A 13741-nucleotide genomic window follows, 5' to 3' on the forward strand; every position below is an offset into this window, starting at 1 on the left:
ATATTTTGTTTCTAAAAGTTTTTGGAATGCATTCCTCCATTTTTTTATTCATTGTTAGTCTTGTATAACATGGTTTGGTACACATACTTGTACTTGAATTCTCCATTTTTTTATTCGTTGTTAGTCTTGTTTAACATGGTTTGGTACACATACTTGTACTTGAATTGGCTATCTTATGCACTGACTCAAGGAGAACATAACGTTTGATCAAAAATTACATTTTTTCATTATTTTCAACATGTCAATTTTTTCAATCATATTACATATCAGCTTCAAAATTTCTGCTATGCTAAGTTAACTTTTTGAAATCTATGATGCTCCATTTTTTTTCCAGTACCATGTTATGCCGCATGAAAGACTGTGATTATTCTTCAGAAAAATCAAACAGTTGCATTTTGGAAACAGTACACTGTTTTGGAGCAGTTAAGCCTTCTTTAAAAAAAATTTGGTTTCTTACTTTACACACAGAAACACAAAGAATATGCTAGAAGGAATATACAGTCAAAAGTCGTTAATTCGGACACCCATAATCAGGAATGATCTATAACCCGGACCTCAAAGCTAAAAACTTTCTGCGCATACGTGTGCGCGTAAGACCTTTACTACTGCGCATATGCGTGTGGGCAAGCACAGAATATGCTTTCGCGTGCGCATTTTATGTATAACGGACAGTATAAGCTAAACTTATCTAATTATCTATTTCAGTTAATGTTGATGATTGCGTTGTTCCTTAATCTTCGAATTGGATCTGGCTTATTATTTTTTGCAGACTGTAAGAGCAATTTTATAAAAGTAAACTTGAACTTTCGATTATGTCAAATAGAATTTCCGATACTGGAGCTCCCAAAGGATCTACAAAACGAAAGTATGTTTCAATATCCATCAAACAAAAAGTGGAATTGCTGCAAAAAATGAATAAAGACATGAAGAAGATGACAGAGAGGTTAGTGAAAACGAAAAGATTTCGATTGACAAGTTAGTCGGCATTCTCGGCACCTCAATTATGGGACTTGAACAGCGGAACTTTGTAACTTAACAAGAAATTATGTCTGTTTATAGAATTAAAAAGAAAGTATTATCACATAAAACGAAGCAACTGAAACAACTTACATTGAAAGAAATGTTTAATAAAGTAAACAAATAAATATTAAGCCTTTTTTTTTTTGTAAATTTTGATACCCTTTAGATCATAATTGTTCTTTATTTCATAAATTATGGTTTCATATTTTTAACTTTATAATTTCTGCATGCCATCTTACCAGATTTAAACTGATGATCTATAATCCAGAAAAATTGATAATCCGGAATCGCCGAAGTCCCGACGAGTCCGGATTAACGACTTTTGAACATAATTTGTTTCTAGGCATTTACCATTTTTACTAGGCTGGCAAATGGCAAGAAATTATTCTAATGTATTCATATTTTCAATTACACTCTTCAGTGGTGCAATATTTAAAAAAAAAAAAAAAAAAAAAAAAAAAAAGACTGTATTTCCAAAAATATTCTGTATAGAAACTGTATTTCCAAAAATATAAATTACTTTAAATCTACTGAATGTTACTAGAAAAATCAGACAGACTTACTGTATTACAAGTACTTTATTTATTTTTTTATTTCCATACAGTACAAAAGAAGTTCATTAATTTTCTTTGAACAGCCTTACTGTCTCTTTCTTGTGTTATGTTTTCGATAAATGCTAAGCTCGCTTTTTTATGTTAAAATGTTGTCATTCGGCTTCAGAAAAAGTTTGAAGTTTTTCTGCACACTCAAAAGCCACTGAATATGTTGGCGGCAGCTAAGCTTGAAATTCTTCCCATTCATCTATATCACTTTCACTATTTTTTTTTTAATCTGCTTTATCTTGAATTTCTGGTGCAATATCCTTGGTAGTACATACCTTAGAAGTAATAACATTGGTGTCAACAGATACATAATTTTTCACATTCTTCCCTACTCTCTTCTAAGACGTATACTTCCTTCTTTCTTGGAAATTTGGCTCTCTCAAGAAATGTCCAATCCACCCTTACAGGAACAATTGGTGCTGAATGTTGATGTAATATTTTCCTATGCATCATTCATTAAACATATCGTTCTGAGTACATTTACATTAGCATTTGAAGTTGTTTTTATTTTTTATTTTTATTTATTTATTTATTTATTTTATTCTATTTTATTTTTTTCCTCTTCTATAGAGAAGCATCAAAATCATCAATTGCTTATGAAAGTTTGATTTAAAACCCTCTGATGATCACTTGGTCCATAGGTTGGATAACACTTGTAGAATTTGGTGGTAAAAATTCAATCCTGGTTACATCCCAAAAGGCCGCCTTCAAATATATGCAGAATTTATGATTAATCACTAAGTTTCAGTTGACTTCAAAATGTCAAAGAAATTTTTCTAATAAAGGAGTAGCTGAGCAGTAGAAGTGGAACTCTATGGAAATTTTATGAATCATAAAACTATTGCTAGCTATAACTAGGGTTTGCTCATTAACAGCGAGTTATGCTCCCACAGACTTAACATTGTACCAACCAAGTATTTTTGATTTCCTCTTTTAAATCAGGGTTCATTATAAGTGATTTGTACTGTATAATCAATTACAATTAAATAAAGAACTGCATCTTAATAATATAATAATAAGTTAAATAAGGTAAAATAAAAAATAAGGGATAAAGAAACAATATAAAATGTTAAAATGAAATGACAAATTGTCCACAGTTTCCCACTGCTAAGAACATCAAAACAACACAAAGTAATAAAATAAGCAAAATTAATGTGTCAAATGAAGGAATTAATGTTAATAAAAGTAATGTAATACCAGGCATTAGCTATGCTAATGCAATTAGTGAAAGTCTACTACTGTAAGCAATAAATTGTTGGATTATAGTGTTAAAAATGCAACTGTTAGTAGTAGTAGTAGTAGTAGTAGCAGGGGAAAACCTACTGAGGTAGGTTAGAAGGTTTTTACTGATATTTTTAAATTTATTAAGTGTGGGCATTTTTAAAAGTTTTTCATTTGCCAATATTATTAGAAAAATTACAGATAAGATGCCTGAGCTTCAAGCTGCAGAGCATACTATTGATAAGATGTTTATTTTGTTAGAAATAATCGAAAATATTTTTGGTTCTAAATGTGATGCTTAATGTATAGTATTGTAAACAACTGTATCAACATCATTACATGGAACACAAACGGTTTATCTCATAAGATTAATGAATTGCGAGATTTTATAAATGAGCACAGCCCAGATTTATTCTTCCTACAGGGACATCGACTTAGCCCTTCAAACCCAATTTATGTTGCAAATTACTGTGTATACAGATCCAACAAAAATATAACTGCTGCCAGAAGGAGAGAAGGTGGCACAGCTCTCCTTGTTAAACGCTGCATTCCTCAGTATCAAATAACAATTCCACAGCTTTCAGCCACTAAAGCTATTTCTATCACAACAAACACAAACACAACTTACACGTTTGTATCCACTTATATAACACCATCAAAACTCCGTACAGCTGTAGAGGCTGATCTCAACACATTACTCACACTTGGACACACATAATCATAGGTAGAGAGATGAATGCAGGACACCACGCATGGAACTGCTATAATTCTGACAATGTTATATTCAATTTGGCCCACAGGGTTCCTTTCCAGATAGCAGCTCCAACTACCCCAACACAGTATACTACTAAATCCACTGGTATCTTAAGACTGCCTCAGAAACACCAGTGTTCTGCTTGATGTTTCTGTGTTGGACGACCACAATCTGGTCCGTTTGGTACTGGATATCAGTAGTTATACTACACCAGTCAAAAGAGCCTTTAAAACTGATTGGCAATATTATGCCAAAGCTCTAAACAACATCCAGTACACTATCCCAACAATACACTCAGGCAATGACACTGATAGTTTAATCAAGGAGTTTACCTGTTCTGAGCAAAATGCTTACAAAAATGCTCAGAGAGAAGTGAAAAAGCCTAAATTTGTCAGATCGATGGAACCAGCTTATCAAAAAATGCAGTGCTGCCAGGAGGCAATTTCAGAGAACCAGATCCAGGCAAGACAAAATCATCTTCAATATGCTGTGTAATGCAGTCAAGTCTCGCACTAATTATTATTCACAACTCCACTGGACTAACTACCTGGAGTCCCTCTCTGCAGATAGTAACTCTATATGGTTAGCGGTCAAAAGTTACAAAAAATGCCACAACATTCCACCCCTTAAAGGCCCTCAAAGGATCCATTACACAGAAACTGAGATAGCAAACCTTTTAGCACAGAATGTGGAATCTCAGTTTCGCACAAACAACATTTATGATCCCACAACAGAGCAATTAATTACTGACTTTCACAACAACTGTACAACAAGCCCACACACAGACAACATGATCTTAGCCATGCCGTCAGAGGTCTGCTCATATGTAAAGAAGCTGAAAAATAATAAGAGCCCAGGGTACAATGCTATTAGCAACAAGATGATCAAAAGATTCCCAGTCAAGATCTTACTTTACTTCACAAAGATTATGAACCTCTTACTTAGATGGCAGCATTTCCCGGAAAGTTGGAAGGTGGCTCAAATTACGCCAATTCTGAAACCCAAGAAGACAGCAAGTTCACCAGAATCCTATCGTCCGATAAGCCTATTGTCCTCACTTAGCAAAATTATGGAGTCGGTACTACTCTTTCATGGTACCCACACATAACATCTATCCTTAACCTTTTTGCGACAGCGCACCTTTATTTAAGACGCTTGTGCGGGACGGAAGGGAATCGAATGCAATCACCATACCATACAGGACGGAGGTTTTGCATCGCTAAGCCTAATTTTATAAAAAAAAGTCAGGAAGAAAAGTTTCATTTCTAGCATCGTAATTTTTGGTATCATTTTAGATTATTATTTGAGCTCTTATATATGTTAAAATTAGCACTTAATAACGTTTTTTTTCTTTATTTTACATGAAAATATACTTAAAAATTTCCTTACCTTTAAAATAATTTTCGGAAGCACTATTCAAATTATTAAAATTAAAGTTTTAATTGATAAAATTAATCAATAAAGTTTAAAATTGATAAAACAACACAATACAAACTATTTACAGTAAGAAGTAACAAAATTTCAAATGAAGACTGAGTGTGGAAATCTCGAAGCATGGAGAAGTATCCGTTTCTAGCTCTCAGAAAAAGTATTACTTTCTAACTCTAGAAAAAGAATCATCACTCTCATCTGCATTAGTAAATGGTTCATTAACCATACGAGGGTATTCTTCCTCTGATAAATAGCGCCTTCCATAATAGACTGGAGGTGAGGCTTTCCAAAATAAAAAGAGAAGAAACGGAAATATATCTGAAGGCAATGCAAAACGTAACAAAACTCCACATATTTACCCTAAAAGACCATATACAGTAGGGGCAAAATAGAATAAAAAAAGGAATTGGACATAAATCAGACACGCGAATATTTATATTAGCATGCGATGGTTTAAAGAGCCTACCTCTCTTTATGCTTTCCCCCCCCCAACGGTTGATGAGTAAAATATCAAAGATAGACAGAATATATCAAACTCAAGGTCTGTGTTCATTTCAAAGGTAATGGACATAGAATGCCATCTATTGGCCTTCAGAAAAACGTTCCAGCTTAAAATGCATATACGCATCACCCGTCCTCTGAATGCAATCTCTAGTGATGCATGGATGGGACGCCCGTCTGTAAGAGACGTTCTTAGGGAATGTGCATATGGAACGCTCGTCCTGAAAGGGTTATAAATTTTCGAGTTAGTAAAGCTACATTTCACCCCTTAATTTCTCAAAACAGTGTACTTTCAATAGATAACAAGTTGATTATTTATAAAACAGTATTGCGTCCCATACTATGCTATGCCTGCCCAGTTTTGGATTATTCATGCAAATCATATAGGAAAAAGTTACAGCAGGCATAAAATTGTGTCCTAAGACAGATCAGCAACTCGCCCAGGTACATCGAAATCAAAAACTTCAAGATGAATTAGGCATTGAAAAACTGAAATATTTTTATTGTCGGCTTGCCCAGAATTTTTATGCTAACATGGCAAGTATCAACAACCCTGTTACAAGGGTCTACAATTATGATGTAAATGATCCAAGTAATTGTAAACGGCCTATTGGCCATACTTAGTACTCATATTGTTTAATGACTTACTTTACTTGTACTGTACTTTATGACTTATGCTATGATTTAAGTGCACCAGTTGACTCACACTATCTCTATTGTATGTATATATTTTATGTATCTCTAGGACTCAGATTAAAGGCAGCTCTTTTCCCCTTTCTCAGCTCTCCCAGATGGCATTTTCAGGTTTTTATTGGAACTTGCCACACACTTTATTTCTGCTAGAATATCTTATTATCCCATTACTAAAAAATATGATCATAATTTATAAAAAAAAATATTATTATTATATCTTATGTTAGTTACTCATGACAGCATTCGAAACAACCTACATGTTCAACAAGGGATCCTTGATCCAGGCACCCGGGTGTTACACAGCTTCTAAATGCGATCAAATGACAAAATGTGATAAAAATATTAATAAAAAATTAAATATCAAACAGTATAGAAGTTTAAACAAAATTTTAAGACATTGTATTAAATACAAGATTAATATAGCTAATACGAACTGAAAAATGAGAAAAGCTCTAGTAAATGTATTACCTAAAGGATAAAAGCAGATTATACTGTGTTTCTACCTTCCATTAGCAATGTTTTGAAGACACCAAAAATAGCATGCTATCTGCCACTAAGCAAATAAAAGTAGTGGTGCCAACAAAATAGATTTACATGCAAGTTTAGCAAAAATACTAATGTTAAATCATTTCAAGAAATTCTCTCCAGAAAATAATGGGCTGATCTTTGGAATATGGTAACTGGTAGTTTGGCGACATTTTGGAGGTGATAAAGGTTACTACCTAGGACTTAATGTGAGAAGTACTCAGTCAGTAATAATGTGAGAAGTACTCAGTTCCGATTACGCATTATTTTGTGTGAGGGAAATGAGAGATCATGAGATATGTCATGTGACATTAATGGACGAATTACAGTTCTTTAATCGGAAAAGGGGAGGAATTTGGAAAATTGTAGTACTACATTATTTTGTACTAAGCTTCATTGTGTGTTGTGTGAAATAGTGGAAGTGTGCGTGCCACGTGATGAAGATTCTGAAGATTAGGTAAGTTAGTATTTTTAATCATTTGAGGATATTATTTTTATGCATTGTTCTAAATGTAAGGAGTAAATAAATTTATATGGTATTATCGGAAAATTGTTATTAGCAATGATTTAGTTTAAAGTAATCAGGATTGTAATCTAATTTTTATTAATTTAATGTATGTGCTTATTTATATTTTAAGTAGTGTTTTTTAATTTAATGATCGTGATTTTGTGAGTTATATGTTTGTAGTATTTTGGAATACGTTTGAGTAGAATACGTTGAGTATTTTCATGCATTTTCATGAAATTTTTCTCATTTATGAGAAAAAAGCTGTGTACATGGATATAGTGAAGAGTGTGCGCAATGCCATTTTTGTGCAATTTTTTTAAGTAAAAATAAGTCGACGTGTACATGGTTTAGTGATATTTTAATTAAATGTTAGTTATTTTGTGAATTTTATGTTTGTAGGAATTTGGTATACGTTTCAGTTGAAGTAAACGTGTATGGAAAAAATTTAAATATTTGACACTAAGTTTTTGTAACCATTTGTAATGTTTGTGGTATGAATTCTTTGGTGACGTTTATAATATAATAGATAATTTAGAGGTAAAAGTTTTTGGATATTTTATTTATTTTATACGTGGAAATGTTCATCCTTGGAAAGGATATATACTTTTTCACGATCAGGTAATTTCATATATGTGCTTTTTACCGAGTTTAAAGATTCACAGAATTTTTTTGCATTTTCGTGCAAATTTTTGTAATTTATGAGAAAATAGCAGTGTACATGGATAAAGTTAAGAGTGTGTGCAATGCCATTTTTGTGCAATTCTGGGATTTTTTTTAAGTAAAAATAAGTCGACATTTACATGGTTTATGTGTATGTGCTATTCTGAAAAACGCGCAAGGAGTTTGCGATTGTGCACTTTTTCCCAATTTTGCAGTTAATATTTGTCATGATTAAGCAGTTTTGTTACATAAAATTTCTAGCATAAGTGTAATTTGGCTAGTAGATTGTTGGAAAAATTGTTGAGTAAATAAAAAGAAAAGAAACATGTCTTGACTTCGTGAAGACAAAATGGCGGCGAAAAAAAAATAGAGGGTTGCTGTAGCAGAGTTGGTAGCCAAATTTTCGCCAAAAATCGCCAAGTTACCATAATCCAAAGATCAACCAAATAATGTTTCCATTTCTGATTACTATTTCTATATAATAAAATTAGAATACATAATGCATGACCTATGTTTTAACATTTTCAAACAGTATATAGTACATATCTTATTGAGAAATAGAGAAATACTTTACTAAATATTGCCAAATCCTAAATCTGATAAAACGGAAATATTTGCAAACTCCAAATTATATTTAAAATGAAATCTCTCTTGTTACCAAAACAACATAATTATTTATATTATTATTACAATGTAAACAATAATATTTTTACTTATGATTATACGTTTAGAAGCAGAAATTTATTTCGGTGCATTTCAAATACCCCCCCCCCCCCGCACACACAAAAAAATGCCTGATAAAGGTAGAATTTTGATATTTAATATATCTATGCCCTGACAACCCATCAAAGCCTTTATGCAGAAGATTTAACCACTTGTGCTAAAAAGATGTGCCACGCACGTCGAGATACTTTTGTCTCAAACCGCGAGCAACGTGAACACCACGTCGATAGGCATTTATCGCAAAAATGAAAATAACGTGGTGCACATGTCGCCTAACAACGGGATTGTTTATTTCTCGAGTTACAGCTCTGGATTGCCCTTGCAGACGCGGAACGGCATAAATGAGACCGCTTGTTACATTGTAGGGCACGGCACTGCAACCGTGAAGTTTAGTCATAGCGCAAGTGGTTAAAACTCAACAGCTTATAATCAAATAATATTTCACTTTAAATTTATTATTTTATTTTAAAACATGAGTATTTATAAATGACATAGCAATAATAAAGAAAGAAATATTTAGGTTATTTGAATACGTCAACACGTATGAGAACTACTACCCCTAAGGAAACATGCCTTTGTGGAGAACTTTCAAATGGAACTTGCTTGTTACACATGGGGGTAAAATCATCATCACATTTGTCAAGGTTTAAACCTGAAACAAGCTACTATAGTTCAGTGATTTTACACTTAGCCACTGGCAGATAGAAACATAAAAAATGGGGGAAAGTGCAGAATCACCCACTGCTTGGCACATTTTTAAGAATTGCACATACTTGGTATCATGTACACATCAACCTACTTTCACTTAAAAAAAAAATCCCAGAATTGCACAAAAATGACATTGCGCACTCCCTTGACTTTATCCATGTACACATCAACCTATTTTCACTTAAAAAGTAAAAGAAAATTGACAAAAATCCAATTCTCCTTACTCTTGTAAAAAGCACCAAACAAATAAGTGGGTGATTCTGCACTTTAACCAGATGTTTCAAATACTCATAAATATTGCAGAACCTAGCACAACAAATGATTCCTTGAAATTTTCTTGTTGAGAAAATGAATTTTCAGCAATTTTGGTTGATTAGCTGAATTAAGGCAAAGCATGTAGAGGCTATCTGCCAATAGAAAGGACACCTTCAGGAGGACTGTCTAGAGTAGACTGGTTCATATTTACATTGCACATTATGGAGAAAAAAACCCTGAAAAGATCCATTTATTAGAATTTAAATCCGGACTGGGTATAATCCTAGTATACGGTGCAGCTTTGGCACGATTTTGAAAATTATCGCTAACACCAAAATGAGCCGTTTAACTACTTATGGTATATGTCCCATTTACTGCTCATCATAAAGTCACTAAAAGTAGCCAAATCCGTTGTGCACCGTATACTAGGATTAAACCCCGGAGGGAATTACCAACAATCAGTGGTCTTATCTGGGAAGCACTTCCGCAGAGAACCCGGTAAATGTAAACATCGCCAACTTTGGCGATAATAGTTCAAACTTGGTAACCTATCGGATTCATCCTATTCGCTCGTTTGAAGGTTGCAACCATTCCTCTTGAGTTCATTTTGTTGAATTATCACTGTCGCTGTTCGCATTTGGAGATTTATATTCTTCTTCTCTTATTTATTATTATTTTTTGTTATTTTCCATGTTATTTTTTCTGAATTTTTTAGCAACAAATAGATACAAATATTTTAGTATAATTAAAGAAGTTTTCGTCGATAGATGCCAGTTCTCGGCTCCAATTTTTATGGCGTAAAATTTTAACAAGATACTATATTGTTAATGCTTTTCTAACAATAACTTTTCCGAGGATGGCAGGTGTGACATAAATAACTGATTAAATTGAAATAAAAAATATTATTGATTATCTAAGACGACAGTAGTTTGATGCATCCCGATGGTCATCAAAATTAGCAAACCACTGCTGGTGTAAGGAATACAGTTCAAATAACTCTTGAAAAATAATAAAATGTATAAAGTTATAGTTTTATTAACAATGTTACTAAAGAAAGTTTGATTACTGTTGAAGGTTATTTGTATTGTGAAATATATTATAAAAAAAGACAGGTTTAGTTTCGTATATCACGTTGACCGGTTAGTTTTACATCTGCATGCTTATTATCTGTGAATTTTTACTAGCATATGCTTAATATATTGTTTTGTCTGCTAACTTGAATTTACATGCACTAAAAATCACGTTTACGGCTCCACTCATCCCTTGGCGAGTAAAAATTGCATTGGTGCCAATGGGTTCTTTCCCGAAGTGCCAATGGGTTCTCTGCGGATGAAAACCCCTTATCTGCTTAGTTAGAGGATAAACAAACTCTCTCTATATAAGACTCTCTATTATTTATATAAGACATTAAAGTCCTTAAAAAACCATACTATATACAGAAAAGTTTGATTAAGAAAGTAGTGAAGTCACTACCTAATATTACACAGCTGATTTTTTTAAGTGCAAATTTTTTATCAAAAATTCACACAAATTCTGTTTCTGATTTAGTTTTTGAATCAGTTCTGAAGAGCAAATCCAAATGTTCAACGTGCATATGAAAAAATGCTTTCATCTCCATAATAAATTAAAATACCGTTACTAGTATGAAAATGATGTCTACGTCGTTTACGATTTTATTACTGGGAAATACGAATACCAAGAGTTATACCTCTTAGAATAGTAACAGTCATCTTGAAAAGTAATAAAAATATTTTAGACACAGGTTCACCAAAAAAAAAAGCTTTCGATTCTGCGTAAAAGTGTTCAATATTTATTTCCACGCAAGTGAAAACTGAATAAATGTGTAAAATCGTTTATGGAAATAAGTAATTCATTACATCTTAAATATCTGCACTCATCACATTTAATATTTATAATACAATTACGATACATACTTTAAACCCTGAGCCTGAAGGACGATATTTTACGAATATCACGTGATTATATTTTACGATTACAATCTCCCCTTATTAGACATGAAACATTTTTGCAGTGATTCAATTAAATACATAATATCTCTCCCACTCATACAGTTAGCCAATTATCGATCAGTACCATAGCAAATGTAAAATTAATTATTGTATAAAACGGCCTTGCTCAATAAACAGACAAAGTAGACAGACGTCTTGTTTTGCACTCGCTAAGTCTTTCTGCACCGATGGGAGAAAAATCAAGCGATCAAGGAAGTTACGAAGTGTCCTATAACTAGGCCTTAACTCCACACACACACAGATCGTATTTTATTCTCGAGTGTCAAGATGTAGAAACATCTTTTTACTCGACTTCTGATAAGGATCATCAGAGATAAAATAATTGCATCAAAACAGGGGTCCATCTAATACAGGAAAAATTTAGGAGCCTAATTTATAGAAATAAAAGCTTTTCAGATAATGCTTTCCGCATGAGAAAAAAGGTAAAAACTCATAGAAGGTCGTTTTATTTAAATTTCGTGTCTAAAAAGGGCCAGAATTCAATTTGGAGGGCAGTCATCATTCATAAAATTTGGAATAGAATTTAAAGATGCAAAATGTTTCCTTGATTCTTTATATCAACTATAAAATAAAAATCCTAAGAACAAGCAATCCGAATGAAAAGAGGTGGCGCAAGTTCAGTGAACTTGCATCCACTCCGGGTAGTTGGGCGAAATAAAACGAAAATCAAGCGAAGGAAAGGGCAATTTCGTATTTTAGAGGAGAGGAAAAAGAAATTTCGTACTCTTTATACGAGTTCGATAAAGAGAAGATAGGACAAAATAAAAATTAAAATAAGTGGCCCAAAAGTAATATAGAAGAAAAAAAAGACCTATAGAAAGGAAAGGAAAAGAAATGGAAATTTTCCTAAAAATACGATTGAGTCCATGAGTGTAGTCAAAAGGCAGGAGACTGTGTTCATTTATAATAAATAGTGTCTCCCAGGTGTGTGTTTGGTAAAGCTGAATAGATGTGATGATGAGGGAAAAATTCCTATTCCTCACATAATAAATAGTTTTGTTGGCATAGTGAAATGTCGCCCACATCCTTAAAGAAGCCATGTTGGCCCCATCAAGGCTGTTCTCCGAAGAATATCCGAATGGAGTTTTGGAGACTGTCCCCTCTCCAGCAAAATCGGTGCCAGACAGTGGCTCAGCTGACAGATCAATACAATGCAAGTCCATGTGCAAATGCTTCAGAACACACAGTTCAGAGAAGACTCTTGGATATGGGACTGCACAGCAGACACCACACTCGTACGCCCCTGTTGGCCTAGTGTCATTGTTAACTACGCCAACAGGGGGCCCGGGAATATCCAGACTGGATCACGGATAATTGGAATACAGTTGCCTGATCAAATGAATAGCGATTTCTCATTCATCAGGTCGATGATCTTGTCAGAGTACGACGTCTTCCAGGTGATTAGTTGCCCCCTCTTGTACAGCAGATTATACACAGGCTGGTGGCGGCAGTATCATACTTAGGGGGGACATTCTTATGAGCGGCTCTGGGACATTGGTAGAACAAATCATGAAAGCTGCAGACTGAACATAACTGCGGATCAGTTGCAGACTTACATGGCGTCTGTCTTCCTATCTGGAAATGTCATCACCCATCTGGACAATGCCCCAGATAACAAGGCTCGAATTGTGTTCGAGGAGCATAAGGTAGAATTTCAATTAATGTTCTAGTCACCTAACTCGACGGAGCTTAACTCGATACAGAACATTTGCTAGTGGCAAATGTGGCAGCTCACAGATCACCACCTCCATGCCAAAATATCTCGACTTTGCATGACCGCTGCTTAAACATTGATACAATTTGTCTCCAGGCACCTACCAAGAACTTTCCATGGCATCCATGCAAAGGTGAGTTCCGGCTGTTTTGCACGCTAAAAGGCGTAGAGTGTGTTATTGTGTAGGTAGTCATAGGTACCTAAGTGTTTATGAAACTATACAAAATGTTTGATAGAAGTACTAAAGAAAACTATTTTTGGAATTTCTGTTAACAAGACGGGTATGCAGAAAAAAATTTTAAAGTTGGATTTTTAAAAAAGAATTTATTTAAAATTTAATGAAATTAATAGAAAAATTTAATTATTGATTAACCAAACAAAAGCTTTTTATAAAGA

General features: G+C 33.6%; 1 protein-coding gene across 3 annotated transcripts in view; it reads right to left on the reverse strand.

The window, feature by feature from the left end:
• LOC118196964 (OTU domain-containing protein 7B-like) overlaps positions 1 to 11769 on the reverse strand; it is a 90388-nt gene extending 78619 nt beyond the window's left edge. For 2 of the 3 annotated variants that reach the window (XM_085810480.1, XM_085810481.1), the window contains exon 1: positions 11536 to 11769. The gene's annotated coding sequence lies outside the window, so the exon portion shown is untranslated. Of the gene's footprint in view, positions 1 to 6479; positions 6529 to 11535 lie in introns of all 3 variants that reach the window. The other variant, XM_035368437.2, reaches the window with a different exon arrangement.
• Between the last annotated feature and the right edge of the window lie 1972 nt (positions 11770 to 13741).

Source organism: Stegodyphus dumicola, chromosome 2, assembly GCF_044657685.1.
Source record: "Stegodyphus dumicola isolate Sdum_Otavi_A_Nest chromosome 2, ASM4465768v1".
NCBI classification, from domain to species: Eukaryota; Metazoa; Arthropoda; class Arachnida; order Araneae; family Eresidae; genus Stegodyphus; species Stegodyphus dumicola.